Raw genomic sequence first — 21,742 nt, forward strand, 5'->3', positions numbered from 1 at the left:
ATGGAAAAGGAATCGCTTACAAATCTTGTAAAAGATCCATTTAGCTTTTATTCTGCAGAAAGGCTTCTGGATTAAGAAATGATCCACCAGAATGAAACTACAGCCACAGTTACAGAAGTCAAATGAGCACACTGGGTCTGTGACATTTCTGCCACCGGCTTTTTTGACACCTGTTGATTAGTCAGTCAGAGGAAACCTCAGGGCTGAAGATTTGCCAGCTCTGTGGAAATTCCTTCCCAAAATAGCCACAGCTGAGCACATTGCCACGCCAACAGAAGTAGAAGAGGGCAGGCCTCAGTGTGTGGCAGAGCAACTGTCTTCAATCGTCGGCATATTTTCAGTGTTTAAGTCCTTCCTTGTTCCAACAGCTGATTTCCTCCTTTGTCATGTCCTTCCTTTCCATTTTCCCAGGGAGTGACAGCCACACCCTTGCACAGTGGGCTCTTTTGGGAAGCAACTTCCGAAATGGCTCCACAGCTGTTCACAGTCTTCTGGCGCTCCATTCCCAAGCCTGATATCCCCTAAGTGCACCCAGGAGCCTGGCAAAATGCAAACTTCAGAGGGAAAAAAACAACTCAAAATATAAGCCATTTAAACTTTCAGTCATGCAAAAATTCTTAAGTTTTCAAAGTGATAGTCACACTGCAAAGATCATTTTTCTTTTTATTTCTCTTAGCTCTTTCTCTTTGTTAATATGAATGCTTCAAAAAATTGCTTTTTAGAGCTACTTTAAAATTCCGTGAGTTGACTAAGCTCTTCCACTAATTGTACATTTAGGTTGTTTCCATTTTTTTTTGCTATTATAAGTAATGTGAAATTGAACATGCTTTTACATAAAGTGTCTCCTGTCATTAGGATTATGTCCTCAGAGTAGATCTGGGATAGAGTAGGTCAAAGGATATGACATTTTAAAGGTAGCCAGATGAATGTTCATATGGGCAGAATATGGTCCAGTGAGAATTTGCAAATCAGCAAGTAAGGGCTGACCAGCAGGAGGGGAAATCTAGTTTAAGCTACTTAAAATCAGTAAAGTTTAATTTAAATTCCCTAAATGAAGCATACTGAATTTTAAATTTCTTTACTTGAGTATTCTCTAAAATTGTACTGTCTGATTAATTGATCAAGAAATGTTTTCAAATTGTTCAAATGACTTTAGGCTCGTTGGATAATTTTTTACTTTTTGTTGTTGTTAGCACATAAAAGGCAAACAGAGTCACATTTCAAATTGAAAAAACAAAAAGAATTGAAAGTTTTCTTTAATCTTACCTTCCAGATATAATAACTAGTAAACAATGTGCTTGCTTCACTTACTGGTGTATTTGGGATTCTTTTGCATATCACTACTTTTGAAAGTGAATTTTAAAGTTTTTTATTAATAAAGAAAAGCCTAAAGAATAAGAAACTGCAATAGTAAAGATAAGCTCTGTACTGTTTTTCCCACTGATGTCATTTTTAAAAGTAATGATACAACATGCACATTGGAGTAATTTCCCATTCAACCGCATTCACCCCATAGTTGAATGCTTTTCCTCTCCAAGAGTCACTGTTTTCTTCCAGGAAAACTCTGAAAATTTCATTATGCCAGGAAAGAGAAATAACATGTATATATAGATACAGAGATGTAAGTATACACATACATATAATAATGCTATACAGATTGTTATGTAGGCTAATTTTATCCTAAGTGTATCCCCCTAACTACATACTTATTTATGCATTCCACTTCATTTTCTCCCAATTCATGTGAACCAAAAGAATTTTTATTTTGCTGAATGAAGTGAAATAGAAATCCAGTTCTTTAAACTATAATGAGGGTAGGTTAGTGAAATTGAACAAAACCAAGAAATAGACCAAAATACATGTAATTATTTAATATTTGCTGCAAAGTTCTTCCCATGCAAGAATCAGATATATCATTTTATTTAATTTATTATTCCATTCTCTGTGGTTTTGCCATGAGGAATTTGTTAGGACTCTCTCTCCATTAGTATTCCTTTGTGCACAGTTTTTGTGAATATTTTTCTATACAAATTTGTCTAGATGAAAACTTGTATCAGATTTTCTGGTTCCACAAAGCAAAATATCATTTGAATTGAAATTATATGACATTTACATTAGACCCTGCACCTACTAGAAGAAAAAGTAGGCCCAAATCTCCATCATATTGGCTTAGAAACCAAATTCCTCAACAAGACTCTGAAAGTGCAAGAAGTAAAATCAAGAATCAATAAATGGGATAGTATCAAACTAAAAAACTTCTTCACAAAGAAAACAAATCAAGAACATACAGAGAAAGCCTACAGAACGGGTTGGGGCGGGGGGATCTTTTGCCACCTGAACCTCAGAGCATTAATCTCCAGGATATAAAAGGACTCAAAAAACTTAACATCAGCAAACCAAATAACCCAGTTAATAAATGGGCAAAGGAACCGAACAGACACTTCACAGAAGAAATATGATTGATCAACAAATATATGAAAAAATATTCAACATCCCCAACTTTTAGAGAAATGCAAATTAAAACTACACCAAGATTTCATCTCACTCCAGACAAAATGGCAATTATCAAAATTACAAGTAACAATAAATGTTAGTGAGGATGTGGGAGAAAAAGATTCACTCACACATTGCTGGTGGGACTGCAAATTAGCACAACCACTCTGGAAAGCAGTATGGAAATTCCTCAGAAAACTTGGACTGCAACCACCATTTGACCTGGTTATCCCACTCCTCAGCATATACCCAAAGAACTTAAAATCAGCATACTATACTGACTTGACCACATCAATGTTCATAGTAACTCAATTCACAATAGCTTTCCTATGAAACCAACCTATGTACCCTTCAACAAATGAATGGGTAAAAAAAAGGTAGTACCTAAACACAATAGAATATTACTCAGCCATAAAGAAGAATGAAATTATGGCATTTGCCAGTAAATGGATGGAACTAGAGAATATCATGCTAAGTGAAATAAGCCAATCCCCAAAACACCAAAGACCAAATGTTCTCTCTGATATGTGGATGCTGACTCACAATAGGCAAGGGGGAGGGATGATGGGAAGATTACTGGATTTGGTGGGGGGCAGGGGTTGGGGGAGAGGGAGGGGAGATAGGAATGGGAAAGACAGTAGAATGAATTGGACATAACTTTCCTATGTCCATATGTGAATACATAACCAGTGTAACTCTACATCATATACAACCAAAGAGTGGGAAGTTATATTCCATGTATGTATATGTCAAAATACATTCTACTGTCATTTATAACTAAAAACAAAAAACCAAAAAATTTTAAAAAGAGATTATATGGCATACATAGAATTTTTTGTGTAAAACTGATTACATTGCCAGGTGCAGTGGCCCATGCCAGTAATCCCAGCAGCTTAGGAGGCTGAGGCAAGAGGATCACAAGTTCAAAACCAGTCTCAGCAACTTAGCCAGGCATTTAGAAAATCAGCGAAATCCTGTCTCTAATAAAATGTTAAAAAAAAAAAGGGCGGGAGATGTAGCTCAGTGGCTATGCACCCCTGGGTTTAATCCCGTGTACCATTAAAAAAAAAAAACAAAAACTGATTACATTGCAAAATCAATTCTTCCTATGTAAAAACAATATATAGCATTTCATTTATTCCATTATTCCATTCCCTTCTCATTTTCCATGTGTTAAGACATGCATATTAGTTGTAAGTATTCCGTGGTGTTGTATCTGTTGTGTATTACATCATACATATACATGGTTAAATGTGTATACATATAAACATGTATGTGTATATACATTTAACCATATATATGTATACACATGTGCTTATATGCACACATGAACATACCTTAATATATAATCTTAAGGGAAAAACATTCTCTTCTCATCCCACAAGGATTTTTTTTTAAATGATAGTGAATGTTGAGTTTTGTCAGAAGACTTGTTAATAATCTATGGAGATTGTCATTTGACTTTTTTGACTTAATATGGTGAATTAGATTCTAGATCTTTTGATACTAATCCAACCTTTATAAATTGGATACATCCCAATTGACCATAGTGTGTTATACTTGTAACATGATTGACATCTGTTTATTAATAATTATTCCACATAATATAGTACTATTTAAAACACCACAGTGAACTTTTTCTCTTTTTTTGATTTGATATTATTGAATAAATAATGACATTATGATAATATAATAGTGATGTTATTGTCTTTGTAAAGAAATATTAAACTTATTTTGCTTAAATCCAATAAAACCTGCTTTTGCAATTAATGTTACTCGCTTTTCAGTCCCAAGTAAAATTTCTCTCTATACGTGAGCCTTTTAAGGCCAATTGAAAGATTTATAAGCAAGGGTCATAATATCCAACTGTGCCCACATATCAATATATAAACTTAGGTTGTAGAATCTATTCTCAGACAACTTCAACTCTACTTTTATGATGATCAAGATAAGATGTTTTCTCTGTTATCAGTTTTGTGCACATACACAAATTGCCAGACATTCCAAGCAGCAGAAGCCTGTGGCCAAATGACCACCCTCAGGCTTCAGCCTTACATGTGTGGCAGACTTAACCATGGTTCATGAAACTGAACTCATGAGGAACGACTCTGGCATTCACTGCAATGTGCTGATGGACATGACCAGTTTAATCCAACAAATCATGGATGCCATACCTGATTCTGTGACATGTCCCAACCAGATACAAAGGAAGAAGAAGAAGAAATAGGAAGACTGGCCATGTTTGAAGGACACTTGTTCCTAGACCAATAAGTGGCCCATTAAGACAAGGATGTTACCAAAAAAGGTAAAATATGACCTTGAAGGTTAGGGCACAAAAAACATTGTGGCTTATACCTTGCTTTTTCTTGAATGACTTGCTCTAGAAGAATCTGACATAATGCGAAGAAGAATCTAACTGACATAATGTGAAGAAGACTCAATCAGATAAGTGTGTGTGACTCCTGCCAACAACCGCACTAACTTTCTAGACACATGAGAAAGCTGCCTTGGAAGATGATCTTCCAGCCCCAATCGAGCTTTCAGGTGAAAGAAACTGGAGGCAGCATCAAGACACCCTGATCCAGAATCACCTAGGTATTGGTGACAGACATAAGAAAAATTTATTGTTTTCAAACACTAACTTTTGCAATACTTGTTATGAAGCAGTAGGTAACTGTTCTAGTCAGCTTTTCCACTTCTGTGACTAAAAGGACCCAAGCAGAACAACTTTAGAGGAAGAAAAATTTATTTGAGGGCTCCTAGTTTCAAAGGTCTTAGTTCAGAGAAGGCTGGCTCCATTCCTTGGGGCTCAAGGTGAGGCAGGACATCATGTCAGAAGAGTGTGGCAGAGGGAAACAGCTCACATGATGATCAGAAAGCACAGAGAGAGCGGTCTCCACTTGCCACATAGAAAAAAATACCCCAAAGCCACACCCCCGATTCCCACGTCTTCCAGCCACACCCTACCACTGCAGTTACCACTCAGTTAATCCCTAACAAGGGATTAAATCACTGATTGGGTTAAGACTCTCACAACCCAATCACTTCTCCTCTGAACCTTCTTGCATTGTCTCACACATGAACTTTTAGAGAACACCTCATATTCAAACCATTACAGTAACTAATACCCAAATTTGGAGGCAGAGCAGATCTGTTTACATCTTCTATAAGATGGGAGCTGAAGATTCCTAGAGATAAGCAGGTTCAAAAACCAATATTCCAGGGTATGGATAAATTAACAAATAGGTGCTGAAGTCACCCAGGACAGTGGCAGGACATGGAAAAAAGAAGAGATTCAAGAACCCAACTGGATCCAAAGTTCTAATTGAAAAAAATGAGAGAAAAAATCATTGACAGATCCAAGCTGTTCAAAAAAGCGGGAATTTGTCTAAAAAGAAGTAATCATATTGGAACACAATTAAGGGGTCATTGAGCCCACTTTCCCACCTCAGAGTACATAGAAATAGACAGATGTATATAAGAAAGGACAGGAGAGCTCAATTACTGTCCACGCTTTAATCCCAGCCTTAATATCAATTAAACTTCTTTATACTAACTTAAGAGCTTTGGTCAAACTATGGGTACAAATTTCTAAGGAAAAACAAGCCATTTTTGTAAAAACAAGCCTGGTTTGCTGCACTCAAAGTACAAAAAAATTACCTTTTTTAGTAAAATCAAATCTAACTTTAATGTCTATCATGAGACCACAAGCCATATATGTAAAACATGTTTTTTTCTTCTTTTCATCTTTTTACTTCTTTTAAAAAAATTTAAAAATTATGTTACTGTAGTTTTATACCTTTATTTATTTTTGTGTGGTGCTGAGGATCAAACCCAGGACCTCACACATGCTAGGTAAGCGCCCTCCACTGAGCTACAACTGTTACAACCGCAGCTCCTTTTTTTTTACTTCTTGTAGCTTTAGCTTTATCATTTCCCTGGTGTTATAACAGGATTTAGGGACCTAGTAATTAGGGAAGTGTGAGAGAGGCCTCCTCTGATCAGTAGTCCACTTGATCAGCATCGGACTCCATTCCAGCCTCCACCATCTGCAAGAACATAGAGACATCCTCCCCTTTCTCTGCAGCTTCCGAAGCCAAGATGCCCAGGTGCCTGTGCCAGACTCCCTGGCATTTGTTCCTTCTGTATGAGAGTCCTGGCTAATCACAGAACCCACCACCCTCTGTCCTTCCAGGCTGTGAGACACTAGCTCCCTCTTAGGCTGGGACCAACATCTTCCCCTACTAATCCTAGTCTATCTCCTGACAAATAATCTAGCAGGATTGTTTTTATCATACATACAAGTTAATGTCATTTGGAAGACTCTTACAACCATAATATTTAACTTTTTTATTTCTGTTCCAAAAAGTTTGAATTTCTTCCTGTTACAAGAGAGCCTAAACATAAAACAAAAAGCTTGGTGGTACTTCCTGGGAAGAGGGAGGGAAATATGTTTTCATCTGATCGTGAATGACCACCACAACATAAAAGAGCAAATCACTAATTGATCAATAACTTGTGATTATTTTCCATCCTCTTTAATGAACATTTATAAATTGCATGCCTATCTCCTCTTCTATTTCTAGAAACTGCAAGAATTTTTACCAGAGTAAAAATTAAGACATTAGCACAGCGTGCATGCCTTCAGCACATATAGGAGGTGGGATTGCAAATTAACTTGTGATTTCCAAAAGTTATTGCCTGGGAACAATCTGGTCTAGAAGAGGAGAAAAAGTTGGTAGCTTCTGCACAACACAATTTACTATTAACAACAATAAAAATCTTTTAAAACTTCGAGATGAATATAATATGGATAACATTCATTTTTAAATTACTAAAAATAATTAATTTCACTAATAATAACGTCATTGTATTTGTGGCATTTTAACCACTAGTTTAATCTTTCCATAACCAGGTTATGAAGAGGTTTTATTTTGATTCCCTAATCTCTTCCACCTTCAGTATCCCTTACAATACAACAGAGGTTTTTTTTAATTTTTTTACGATGGTGTTTCTCAAACACAAAAAGTACAAATATTAATGCAATTAAATATACATATTTTATATATAATAAGCACCCACAATAATACCATATGGATGAAATGTTACCATTTTTCCTCATTCCCAAGACTTTTTGTTTTTAAGAAGTAAAGCACTTAGATAGAGTTGAAGCCTCTGTTCCCATATCCAATCCAAACTCCAGCTCCCAAATTTCTTCAGGTTTCTCCATCTTCTGTGCTTTGCATCTGTGGGAGGGTAGTCTGGTGTTTTAAGTTTCCCAGAGAATAAACCTCCCATTTTCTCCAGACATGGGAAGGAGTAGTCGCCTGTCCGCCTGAGGGAGAAATGATAAAATGGGGTCCTGCTGCTCCCCCACTTTCTCAGTCCCTGCCTCAGTCTCTCCAGCAATACTCAGGGTCGCCAATTAAAATTCATTTCCAAGGAGGAATCTGGCACCTCCAGTGCCTAAACCTTTGTGGGATTCTTTGAGGTGAATCACTTCTTATCAGTATCTCCTTCTGCAGGCATTTAAGTTTGTGATTTAGTTTGACTCATATTTATCATTTTCCAACAATTTTATTCATTTCTGACATCTTATACTGTCTTCTCTTCTAATTTTTGTCATTTCAGTGGCTTATGGGTTAAAAAGCAAACAAACACTTCTTTAATTAATGCTATGGTTTAAATGCTTTGTCCCCTCCAAACAACATATAGAAATTTCTTCCCCAATTTGACAGTACAGGGAAGCATGGCCTTTGGGAGGTGATTCATGAATTTTGCCAACTAGTTGCCCTTATGAAAGGGCTTGATGGAAGAAGTTCAGCTGCCCTTGCCCTTCTGCCTTCCACCATGTGAGGACACAGTGTTCCTCCTCCTCAGAGGACACAGCATCCAGGGCGCCATCTTGGAAGCAGAGATAGGACTCTCAGCAGACAATAGCCTGGCAGTGCTTTGACCTTGGACTTCCCAGCTTCCAGAAGTGTGAGAAGTTCTGTCCTTTTAAATTAGTCAGGGTTTTTCATTATAACAGGACAAATGGACTAACACAATCAACCAGAGGGGTTTTCTTTCCCCTATCAATTTTTAAATGACATTAATATAGCTGGTGAAATGGCCCAGTAAAGTATCTTGTTTCAAGAAGGACCATTTTTAAAGGACCAGTTTTGACTATAAAGAAAAGTACAGGAGCAGACCTTCATAAATTTTCCACTATCAGGAAAGAATTTCTTTAGATATAAAACTGGGTCAAAAGTGATAGTATCATTCAAACCAAGGAAAATGTAGGAACTTAACTAGGAACTCTGTTGTGATTACTTTCATCCCCTTAGTTTGGGTTCTGCTACCTAATCTTGGATCAAAAAAGCTTTCTGTTTTTACTTATACTTATCATTTACAAGACCTAAATATTAGACCATGTTATAATGAGATGCTACAGAATAAATGATAAAATGATTGTGAAATATTTTTTACAACTGTAAATGAGCTCATTACAACATGGATACGATTCAGTTCCTGTATGTCCATGCCAGTTTCACCCTCCTTTGGACTATGTCTTTAGCATGTACCAATCATGTGACAATTTTAATTAAAAGTATGAAGTAAGAAAGCAATGGAACTCTCCACTCAATTTGACTGTTGGCTAAAATTTACAGTGGTTCTTACATTTACTATTTTAGGATAATCTACCACATGACTGAGAGCTAAATGCACAGAGCAGAAGATTAGATTAAGAAATCTTCCTTAAGAGAGTCATTTTTTTTTCTATTTGGAATCACATATTAGTAATTGATTAAGAGTATGTTGAAAGGGCAGGGGGTGATTTCCAGCTATAAGATTAGGGTATAAAGAAACATATTTAAATCTTGTGTTTACTAGATGCATAAATATAGTTTCTTTTAGACTAAGTGGCTTTAATTTCTAAGAACCATCAGACCTGGGGCTGCTTCCCAACCCACTGCTGGAATTCCTGATTGTGGCACTCTGCTGAAACATGAGTTCAGTTACCAAATATAGCTGAGTGGAGTAAGAGGACAGAAGAGAGCCCCAGGCCACAGTTGTCTCAAAGTGACCACGGACCAAGCAGTCTCTAATGGATAGGCAAGGCCAACCTCCGCTCTCCCAGGGAAGAAGAAATGCTCATCTGAAATAAGCCACCTTTCTGGAGACTTCAAACTGACCAAGCATTGAAAAGGTCTGTAAGGTGTATCTTAATATTACTAACTAGGAGGACAACATTCTGATGATTTTTAAAGAAAAAGTTAGGAAATAACAGTAGTTGCTTGAGGTTATGATACCATTTAGAAGATGCCTGATTTTCTCTTACTCGGAGAGGAAAATTAATGCAAATTTTGTAGTCTTTCCAAAAACTAGATAATACATAAGATTTGCCTGCCAGCTTTATCTCTGCCCACGCGGTCAGAGAACTACCTTCTCTATCATACTCTTAAGCATGCTAAATTGGTGTTATCCATTCCAAAAAGGATGAAATGTAGTTATAAAGCCAAACAAGATTGTGCATGAGTTATGTTTTACAGAAAATAAAAATGCAGTTATCTAGACCCTCATCCACAGTTGAGCTAAGAACTGATGGCTTCTAATGATAGACTTTCAATTTTTAGTGACATTCTAAATTATTAGTTCCCCTTTCAAAAGAGTTTTAAAATAACTCCTTAGACACAATTCAATCAGTTGATATAGTAACAGCAGGCATATTAAATTATATTTATGCATAAAATTTGCATATCTCTTTTTTAGAAGATGGAGCTTACTAAGAGAAACTGCAGGGCAGTGTGTGGAGTCCAGTTAAATTTAAACATCACAACATAACTTCATGTCCTGTTGTCTTAAACTACACATAAAATTGTCTTGAACCCAATATATGAGGTTGATTCAGAATGATTTCAGTCTCATATTACCTTTTAGCATTTTCTAAAAATACTAATTGCCTTCTAGTATGAATGCTGTGACCAAATATGAAGCCTATTTCTCTGATAGAAAACTATTCAAAATCTAGTCAGTCATGTGTATGTGGAAATCAAGTTAGTTTTTACATGGCAGAAATAACTTCCATTTTTTTTCTCTCAAGGAAAAAGAACTTAAATACTTACCTCAACTATTCAGATTTTTAAAATAAGTCATTTTGACATACTATTGTTAACTGTAGACAAATTAGTCCTCTCTCATTCTGGTATCGGGGGATTAGGGTCTGTGTCCCAGGGGTCTGTGTCGACTCTCTGTCCAGACCACTCTGTTTTATTGCTAAAACTTAATAATAATTCTGGCCTTATAGCAAACTTCACAACAGAATGAGGAACTAGATTACACTGGACAATTACAGTCACTTTGATTTCTTTACCTTTAAAAAAAAAAAAGAAAAAAGACTATAGAGAGGAACATTATTCAGATTCACAAATAAACCTGATTCACCTTAAGAGACACCAACTGAAATCTGCAGGCCAAGACAAGAGTCTCTGCTTCTTTAATGATATGCCTGAGGAGGTTATCAAAGGTTACGGTGACTCCCAAGTTCCAACTGGAAATTCAGACCATCTAGAGTAAATGGTTGTGTCCTGATTAAATTCCAGCACAGAAAGCAAAGATTGAGCAAAGTAGCTCTGACTATAACTTATAACTGATAAATCATCACATCAGAGAATAAAGAAACCAATGTGGTAGATTTTGAATTTAAGTGAGAAATAAATGAATTGGATGTAAAGTCTAGATATTGCAACAGATTCAGCATGATAGTTAAGGATGATAAACTGAAGAGGATACCAGGAATAACCCCAAATCCTTCTGTAAAATACTTGGACTGTTATGGCATTAAATGAACTATTAGTTCACGTTCCCAAAATTGGGATAAAATGTTCTGCTTGGAGGGGCATTTAAAACTGTTGGATAAATATAACATATCTTCCTATAATGATAATTTGCCTATTGGGAAGGAAAAGAATCCTGAGTACTTATTAAGATGTAGATTGTAATATTGTACATTTTTTTGCATCAAACACAAGATTTTACAAACTTTTCATTTTGACTTTTGCCCTAAGGTCCTTTTCCAGGGAAAAGAATGTCACAGAAAGAAAGGAGAGAGGGAAGGATCAGCAGGAAACAGATTTAGTCCAGGGGCTACCTGGATTCCAAAACAAGAAAAATTAGTTTTTTAAGCCTTTTCCAATTTTGGTTTCCCTAGTTAGTTTGACTAAAAAATATTTACAATATCAAATCTTTGAATAATAGTTTTCCTTCCTTTTTAGTCATTGTTTTAATAAGAAAATAAACAAATGAAATTACTCAATTTAAAATTATTCCTAATGTTAATGTTTCTTTTTTTTTTTTTAAGATCATGAAATATGCAAAAAAAAAAATTCCCCTGAATACCTCCCCCCTCAACTCCACCCCTGCCTAAACCCTACCACTGAGGTAGTCAGGGCTAATTGTTCAGACTCATGTTCTTCCCACCATCTTTATGTATTTATTCCATCTATATGTCCATCTTTAGATGTGCACTGAAATGTAACCACCCTGCCTGGACCCCAGCACACCAGGCAAGTGAGTGGATGATATTGAGAGAGACTTGGTGACTGTCAGCTCTTTTCTAACATCAAACATTTTTCTTTCAAATCACAGTAGCTCTTCAACATCGCTAAAAATATTCCACACAAACAGATTGCAAAATTTCTTCCCTTATCTAAATTCTTAATTTCCCATAATATCCCCAATGGGAAAAGAGAACTTTAGCAAGTTAAATGCAAGTTTCAATTCTGAGTCTGTCACTCCTGATGGTTTAATTTTAGCCAAATATTTTTTTTATTTTTTTGGCTGCAGTTTGGGAAATAGAAATAATAAAATGAGGAAATAACATTCACTCCCATGATTTCTCTGCAAATCATATGAGCACATAGCTCAGAAGCCTTGGAGTAGTATGTCCTCAGGAAAGTTAAGGTTGTTTTTCTGTTTTGTTTTTTGGTACTGGGGATTGAACACAAGGACCCTGTACCACTGAGCTACATATCTAAATCCCTAGTCCTTTTTATTTTTATTTCAAGATAGGCTTTCACTAAGTTTTTAGGACCTCACTAAGTTGCTGAGGCGGCTGTGAAATTGTGATCCTCCAGTCTCAGCCTCCCCAGTTGCTGGGATTACAGGAATATGCCACCGTGCCCTTTGGAAGCCTAACTTTTGTTGCTTGTAACTGAATCTATCCTTCTGCCAGGCTCTGTTGTTTCTTGTTCATACCCCTTGCCTAAGTTCCTCCGAGTCAGGGAAATCATTCTTATTTCAACAATCAATAGTACCTTGCCTCAAGAGGATCATGTGGGAAGGTATCTCACAAGTATCTTTTGGCTGACAACATAGAAAATCCTCCCAGATATCATAGCTTTGATTTTCAGATAATCTATCTCCCAAGTCAGCAACTTTAAAAGTAAAGGGTTATTCATAATTTCTAAATGTCTCTTTTCTGTCATTTGTATAGCCATAAAAGTATATGAAATATATGCAATTATATTTATATGTATGATACATATTTATATGTATGTAACGTATTCATAAATTCAAACATAAATGTTTTCCCAAATGCTGGGATAGCTATGCCATGATAACTTAGGATGATAAAATTACTTAAGTCAGAATGTGTGATAAACATCCCAAATATCAAGTCTTCAGTGATATCTGGGATCATGGCTCAAGGGCAAAGAGCTCGCCTAGCATGTACAAGACCCCGGTTCAGGGATCATCAGCATCACACATGCACTAAAACAAAACACTGAAAATGTATTTATATAGTCTTCATTTTATAGTATAACATGAGTTCCATAGAATTCAAATACTAACTTCAGGAGAAATTGTGAAGAATACAATTTCAATTAGAAATAATCTATAAATTAAGTGCCAAAAAAATTCCTTACGAAAGAATGGCATACGCACAGGGAGTTAACAAAATATGTGGCTGAGGAAGATCACATTTGAAAGCAATATCTGCTTAGAATAAGCCAAGAAGCTGATAAGCTGCCTCTTGACAGTGGGAAGCGAATGGGAATCTGTAACTCCTCCTGGCATTTGCCGGCCTGCCCAAACCTTTGCTCCACCAAATGTTCGTTCCAGATTAAGAGTTCGACATTATGTAGAGTCTGTCCACAGATCGCCATAAGGTGACACAAGCAGCTGCTCCAGGGTACACTTGAAGCAAACTAAAGCACCATTAACTTGGGCATGCCTACTGCTCATGACTGACACCACCCTCCCCTCCAAGAGTGTGCCTTCCAAAACAATGGTGGTCTGCAGACCCTGCAAGTAACATGTCGATGTGCATTTCATTTTAGTTTATGTCATTTGTACCCTAACATCTTTCAAAGAAGTTTTGAGCCTGTATGTAACTAAAGCATAGTACAAAACCAGTCAAGAGAAGACATAAGACCACAATAAGTATATTGTAAAACTTTTTCTCAACTTACTACTTAAGTCTTTTTTTCCTACTAGAATGTTAGCTCGAGGGCTAGGGGTGTAGCTCAGTGGCAGAGCGCATGCTTATATGCTTATCATACATGAGGCCCTGGTTTCCATCCCCAGCACCAGAGAGTGAGAAAGAGAGAGAGAGAGAGAAAGAGAGAGAGAGAGAGAGAGAGAGAGAGAGAGAGAGAAAATGTTAGCTTTGTAGGGCAAAGAATCCATTTACAGCTATGTTCTCAGCCTATAAAAGAACTCAGCACATAGTAGGCACCCAATAATTAGATGCCAAGACAACAGAGAAAGTAAGCAAAAAAATTTTTCTGCCAAAAACATTTCTATTTCAGCAGTTCAAAATTTAACCCTGAATTTGCTAGCATCTGTATCAAAGACCCCCAAAGGTTACACGATTCTCCTTGCCTAATACAAGTTGAGGATTCACTATCTGAAATGCTTGAGACCAGAAGTGTTTTCGATTTTGGAAATTTATATATGTTTTACATGTACCTTATATACATAGCCTGAGGATAATTTTATTGTATTTTAATAATATTTTTTATTAATTTTTTTTTAAGTTTTGTGCAGAAAAGAAAGTATCATGGTGTGGAATTTTCAACTTGTAGTGTCATATCTGTAGTCAAAAACTTAAAGATTTTGGATCATTTTGGATTTGGGATTTGGGATTAGGGATACTCAATGTGTAGTAGAATTCTGGAAAACAGAGTAACTGTTTTACTGGTTCTGCAGTTCTTCATGACACAATACATAAGATCATATCACCTGTGGTGACAATTTGACTTCTTTTCCAAGTTATGGGTCCTTCAGTTCTTTCTCTTGCTTGATTGCTCTGCCTAGGAATTCTAGCACTGGGCTGTATAAGTGGGCTTCCTGGTTTTGATTCAAATTTTAGAGAAGATTTCATCTTTTCCCTATTCAACGTGTTAGCTATTGACTTATTGTAACTGGCCTATAAAGCATGTTTCTTTTTTTTAAGAAATTGGTGAATTATAATTATACATAACATTAGGCTTCCTTGTGATATTGTCATACTTGTCCATAGCTTACTTTGGACTTATTCATAACCCTATAACTATCCCTTCCCTCTCTTCTTCCCTCCTCTAAATCTCCGTCTTCTATGACCCTTGACTTTCTGAATCTGGCTTATTTCACTTGACGTGATATTCTTCAGTTCCATTCACTTTCCTGTAAATGACATAATTCTATTCTTTATGACCAAGTAAAACTTCACTGTGTACATTTATCACATTTCCTTTATCCATTAATAACTCAAGGAAAATTGGTGTTAGTGGTTCTTCAGATGTTTGGTAGACAGTGAAGCTATCTGGTCTTTTCTTTGATGGGAGCCTTTTTAGTACTAATTTAATCTCTTTACTTTCATTGGTCTGTTTGAGTTTTGTATTTTTTCATGATTTCGTCTTGGTAAGGTGTATGTGTGTAGGGATTTTCCATTCTTCTAGATTACTGAGTCTGTTGGCATATAGGTGCTCACAATAATCTCCAGGGATCTCTTATATTTTTGTGGTGTCAGTTGCAATGTCTCCCTTTTCATCTCTGATTTTATTTATCAGAGTCATCTCTCTATTTTTCTTAGCTAAGTTTTGTTTATTCAGTATGACAGTAAGACAAGGTAATAAGCAAAAGACTTTGCCTTTAGAACTTAGTGCTAGGCGGTGAAACCTAACATGGGAAGATCCTTAACTACCCACATCCCCAGGCCTACCTATAAACAGAGCCTCTGGAACAGCTCCAGTGCCAGGAGAAGACATGTAACCCCAGGCTGTTGAACTTCTAGATAGTATCCAACTGTGGCTGGTCGCAACAGTCTTGGGCCGTAAGTCCACCTAAGCAATAGACAGCCGTAGCTGTGTGGACTTTGATCCTACCCCAGTATTATGCTGATATTGGTAGTCTGGGTCCAGGTTATGACCCAGCTGGGTTTCACTGGTGGCCACAGGTATGACATAGGATCATGGAGTTGACCTGGTGACTCTGTTCAGAGCCAGGAAAATTCCTTCAGTGTCTGACCACAAGCGAGTGACTATGGGCAAGGCATTCAGACCTAAGGAAGAGGCTTGTGAGGACAGTCTACCTTTCTAGGTACTCTCCTGTTTCTTTCTGAACAACATACCAACAATATATTTGGATATAACCAAGGATTGGATTTCCCTCTAGTACTAAAAGAGTGACACACATCAACAAAACACTCCTAGCTAATCTCAACCTGAATGCTATCCAGTGCCAAAATAGTGAAAGTTTTCACCATAAAGCAATGATAAATGTTTGAAGAAATCAATATGTTTAATCTGATTTAAACACTATACAAGTATAAATATATCAAACATTAATAAGGACCACTTTTATGTTTTTTACACATTGCTTAAAAAGTAAATTTTTTTTTTTTTTAAATGCAGGGTCAAGAGCAGAAGCAAAGAGAATGTGTCCATGAGAAATACTGCAGTGGGGCTTGAGTAGTTGGGAGTAAGGAGAGGGGATGAAACATTTTCCATCTTATGCCCTCACTTGTATGACTCCCTCTCCTGTCAAATCCCATCCAGGGTTCAAACCATGTTGCAAATACCAGGTATTTCTTATTTTTTCTCTGCCATTTGCCATGATCCATACATTATGCTAAGCATTAACTCTGCTTTGATGGTGTTCAAAGCCCAGTGAAGAAAGGTTCTCTAAACAAATATTTATAATTTAGGAAGATGAATGCAATGACAAAATACTATGCAAAGTATCATGCCTGAAGAAGGAGCAAATTATATTGGCTAGGAAATCCTAAAAAGCACCAAAAGAAGTAGGATTTAACAAAGTTTTCAAGTGTAAACTGGAGTTTGAAAAACAGAAAAAGAAGGGAAGGGTATTTTAATAAAAAGAACAATATGTGCAAAGTCATGAGGACATGAAAGAACATGGAATACAAAGTAGGCCAGCAAGGGCTGACCGTAGCTTGTGCTCAATGATGGCAGATGAGGCTAGAGAGCCTACATCAGGGCAGATGGTTCATGGATATTTTTACCCTGTGTATCATGCTTTGGAACTTCCTTTATGGGCCAATAGGTACCAATGGAAAGAAAAGAAAAGGAGTGGAATGGCCAAATTTGTGAATATGATCTCCCTTACTATTTGTGATGCCTTAACTGCAATTTGTTTAAAGTATTTTTTTTAATTTGTTCTATTTAGTTATGCATGACAGCAGAATGCATTTTGATTCATTGTACACAAATGGAGTACAACTTTTCATATCCCTAGTTGTACAGAATGTAGAGTCACACCATTTGTGCAATCATACATGTACCTGCTTAAAGTATTTAAATAGCAATTATCATCTTCCCCCTTGTGGTGAAGCTTCCCTTTCGACTAATCCCTCTACTGGACTGTATGTAATTCCAGTCACTGAAGGAAAGAAACTATGCCTATCTCATCTTGTCCTTCCTGAAACTTCCGTTGCACAGATAATCAACTGGTCAATTGATTTCTTGTTCACATTACCATCTAGGGAAGTGGAAGAAAAGAGTGTGCCTATAAAATGGACAGGACTAGAGAAGAGCCATTTCTTTTGTGAGGAAGAACCTAGGACTACACAAATTCAAGGAAATTGACAGATATTTGTTATTTATGGATTTTAGGGGAGAGGACAATTACACTGAACTATTCATGATGGGAATGATGAACTAAACAAGAAAAAAAAATGGAAAAGGGTAATTCAAATTCTTTGAAAGAAAAGGGTAAAGGCAGAGGGCAAGAAAGATCAAAAGTTATAGAAAACCCCTTTACTCCTCAAAATTTCAAAATCTTCCAATGCTCCTTACTAACGTACAAACACCACCATTGGCAGCACCTACCTGACTTCCTCTCTACTCACTAAGAGCATTATAAATGCATCTTTTTATTCTACTTCATTTTTGACATCTATCACACCAGCACCGAATTACCAAGTGTGCTATTTGACATAAAACATGAAATCTCAGGGAAATAATGGAGATGTTTGCAGTTGTAGTTCATTCCTTTTGATTATGACCTTTTAATTTTGGGGTGTTGACTGACACGGAAATCTCTGAAGCCTAATTTTCCAGTAAACTTGGGCCGTCTGGAAACCTCCCTTGTCCATCCACCTTGAAGGAGCATTTTCCCTAGACCATGTGCATGTCCCAGCAGCAATAACTGCATTGCAAATGGAATCTGAACCAGATACACCAGAAAGCTATTATTTTCTTTTTCACTGTGCAAGCAGTTTTTAAGCTATACCTAATCCTGACAACTGGATCCTGTCAGATGGCGCCTCTTTAAAACCAAAATTTAAGTTAATAAGCAGGTGAGATAACATGCCTCCAGCAAACACTCCCTATTTAAAAGTAAGAATTGAATATTTTTTCATCACTCAATGTTTGAGTTAAGCTTTCTCATAGAGGTGTTCATGACACTTTAGCATATTAAGTTTACTTTGTACTAAAATACAACTCAATTAATAGTGGAACTTTCATTTTAGATCTTCAGTTTCATTAGTTTAAGTACTTAGGATTCTTGGTTGTGAAAAAAATAACGTAATGGAAGAAAAGTTCATGGTTAAGATCATGTGCTTTGGAGTACTGCCTGCCCTTGGATCTCAGTTCTCCTACTCAGATGTTCTGCCTCAGTTTCCTTATTTCTCAGCTGGGGTCTATTGTGAGGATTTCAAATGAAATAATCTACATAATAGCTCTTGGCACAATACCTACCTCCTGCTAAGCAGGCCATGGTGGGCCAATGTTATTATCAAGATCATTGTCACCATTATTGGTTTTTAAATATGTTATATGAATTTATTAGGTAGTTAATGTTTTACAGTAGGGACCTGCAAACTTTTTCTGTAAAAGTCCAGATAAATATTTCAGGCTTTGTGAGCCATAAAGTCTCTGGTACAACTACTCAGATCTGACATTGTCCACAAAAAGAGTCAGTCACAAGATCATTCTCTACCTGTAGTCAGGAGGGAAGAGCTTAAGTGTCTCACCAAACAGAAGAAAAAAAGAAAATGTAACTATTTGAGGTTTTGAAAATGGTAACTAGTGGGATTGTGATGATAATTTCACAATGCATATGCTTATCAAATGTCAGACCACATTCCTTAAACATAGATTATTCTAATGGTACATATACCTTAAATCCATTTTGTCCCATTGTCCCAGATGTGGAACACCTGTAAAAATTTATAGGTGGTAAGGGCTAGGGAAAATAGAGGTACTTTTGGTTAGAAAGAGGAGAGTGAAGGGAGGGGAGGGACATGGGGGTAGGAAGGATAGCAGAACAAATCGGACATTATTACCGTATGTGCATATATGATTACACAATCAGTGTGATTGTACATCACATACAACTAGAAGAGCGAGAAGTTGTGCTCCATTTATGTATATGTCAAAATGCATCCTGCTGTCATGTATAACTAATTAGAATTTTTTTAAATTTAAATATAGTACATAGTATGTAATATAATTTTGTAATATGTAATTTTATGTTTGTTATAAAAAGAATATGATGTATTAATATAATAATTGATATAAGCTGTAGATGATGACTTCCAGCCTATTTTAGTGCACCTGTCAATTTTACTTCTTAAAACTGAAGTCAGAAATCAGAAAGCTCTATCTCTCAAACATTCAATTCAGATATTTCACTGTCTGAACACAAAAAAATCCCTTTGGATTTGAGCCTTGCTTGTTCTCACTACACCTGTCCTTTGCTTCCTCGGGGTCTTTAGTTCCGTAACTTCTGTATGTTCCAGCTCCTACCTAAGAATTCCAGGCCAGCATAGATTTCAGGCTCACCTCTCCCTGCCGACATTCCCAACACTATTGCCCACTTCCCCTCCATCTTTCCCGCCTGTCACAACCTGGATCGTCTATCTGCACACCTTCACCTGGACAGCTGAACTCCGCTGGCGAGAATTGCACGATCACCCAGATTGATGACACCACGAGTACCTGACATCTAACTTCAACCAAGCCCCCACCTCGGCCCACAAATCCTTCTCAGGAAACTTTCTTCCTTTCCCTACACCACGTATTTCAAATTGTCTCCTGTCCTCAAAAGTTTCCAAATGCAAAGCTGTTTCAAACAAGAACTCGCCTGTCCTTCAAAAATAAATTTTATCTGGACATCATATTCTCTCTCTCTCTCTCTCTCTCTCTCTCTCTCTCTCTCTCTCTCTCTCTCTCTCTCTCTCTCTCTCTCCAACACACACACACACACACACACACACACACACACACACACACACACACACACACTTTATTACTTCTCTTCTGGGACAATGGAAGAACAGCCCCACCCTGTCTCCTTTGGGTTCTAACAGTCCATCTACTCTCACACCCATGGGGACTCGGGCTACAAGTCAACCCCACTTTTTTTTGTGACATGGATTGAACCCCAGTGGGGCACTTACCTCCCCACTTTCTTACCTCTATTTTCAGCTTCTGCCTCTTCAATTCCATTAGCACTGAAGCACCTTCCTGTTCCCCCATCCTGAAAAGAAAAAAAGTTTAAAACTTGGCTAGATTCCACCCTTTTGTCCTACTACCACCTATGTCTCTACTTTCTTCAGACCCCACCACCGTCAACTAGACTTGCAGCCTATACTTCCTTTCTTTTCACAGCAGTCTGCTTTATATCTCTGAGGCACACACCAAAACTGCTGTCGCCAGTGGTGCTAAATGTTCCCAGTTGCTGGAATCAAAAGGACACTCCCTCCTTCATGAGACATTTTCTGTGCCAATTTCCATGACACCCACTCTCCTGGTTTTCCTCCAGAGCTCTGGATGATTCTTTTCCTTACTCCCTCTTTCCTTACTTCCTCCACTGGCTCATCCATCCCTGTAGTTTCAGGAGCCACCCACAGGCCAGTAATTCCCAGGACTGCTCTGCTCTCCCATCTCCTGTACTCTGGACCAGCATCTCACATTGCCTTCTGGAAATCAATACCAGAAGTCCCTCAAAGGCAAAGGGCTGAAATCAAAATTAAGCTTTTTTTTCTTTCTCTCCTTAATACGTGTTCCTCCACTCTCAGCATGTGAGGTAGTAGCAGGGTCTATCTTCTTGTTAGGTAAGAAACCTATAATCCTGTCTCTGCATCGCCTCTGCATTCAATCGATTGCCAAGTATCATTCTGTCAGACTTATTTCTCCCATAAAATTTTGCCTGATGCTGACCCTTCTGTCCCTTCCAGGTGCTATCACAGCACTTTGTTTTTCTCTCATTACAGCATTTGATACACTAAATCAGATGCCTGTATTACTTAGTTGTATCCTTTACAGGCTAAGTTCCATGAGGACAAAAACTTGGTCTTTTTCATGGTTATATCCCCATCCCTAGCACATTACTGTGCATGTAATAGATACTCCATAATGAACTTTAAATGGGTAATTCTTCTGTATGGAGGACACCTATCTCAGCTGATGTTTCCATTTATTCACTTAAAGAATCAACAATTCTGTTCCAGTTGTCTACTTGGATTTTTAGCCCCGCTTACTTTAGGTATAGTGGACACAAAATGTTACCCAATCTCTTTTAGGACTGAGCTCAATACAAAAACTGAAATTCTCCCAGGCCAAAGAAACAATAGCTTCTCTTGCAAACAATAAATTTTGCAAGAAATGAAAATACAGGCGATTTTACCTTCAGTACACAAATACACATTCAGTCCAAGGGTCTCTCCCTTCCCATCTTCATGTCTCTGGGGGTTCATGTTGTTTAATTCATTTTCTCTCCTCACATGTTATAAGCATTGATCCTGATCCTTGGC

The 21,742-nt window shown here is 37.2% G+C and overlaps 1 protein-coding gene across 5 annotated transcripts in view; it reads left to right on the forward strand.

Moving 5' to 3' along the window:
* Positions 1 to 9,521: 9,521 nt before the first annotated feature.
* The window catches only part of PALLD (palladin, cytoskeletal associated protein), a 433,486-nt gene continuing 421,265 nt past the window's right edge, over positions 9,522 to 21,742 (forward strand). For 2 of the 5 annotated variants that reach the window (XM_079142942.1, XM_079142943.1), the window contains exon 1: positions 9,523 to 9,685. The gene's annotated coding sequence lies outside the window, so the exon portion shown is untranslated. Of the gene's footprint in view, positions 9,686 to 21,742 lie in introns of all 5 variants that reach the window. The other 3 variants (XM_079142945.1, XM_079142946.1, XM_079142944.1) reach the window with 2 other exon arrangements.

Source organism: Sciurus vulgaris (genome assembly GCF_902686455.1).
Source record: "Sciurus vulgaris genome assembly, chromosome: 5".
NCBI classification, from domain to species: domain Eukaryota; kingdom Metazoa; phylum Chordata; class Mammalia; order Rodentia; family Sciuridae; genus Sciurus; species Sciurus vulgaris.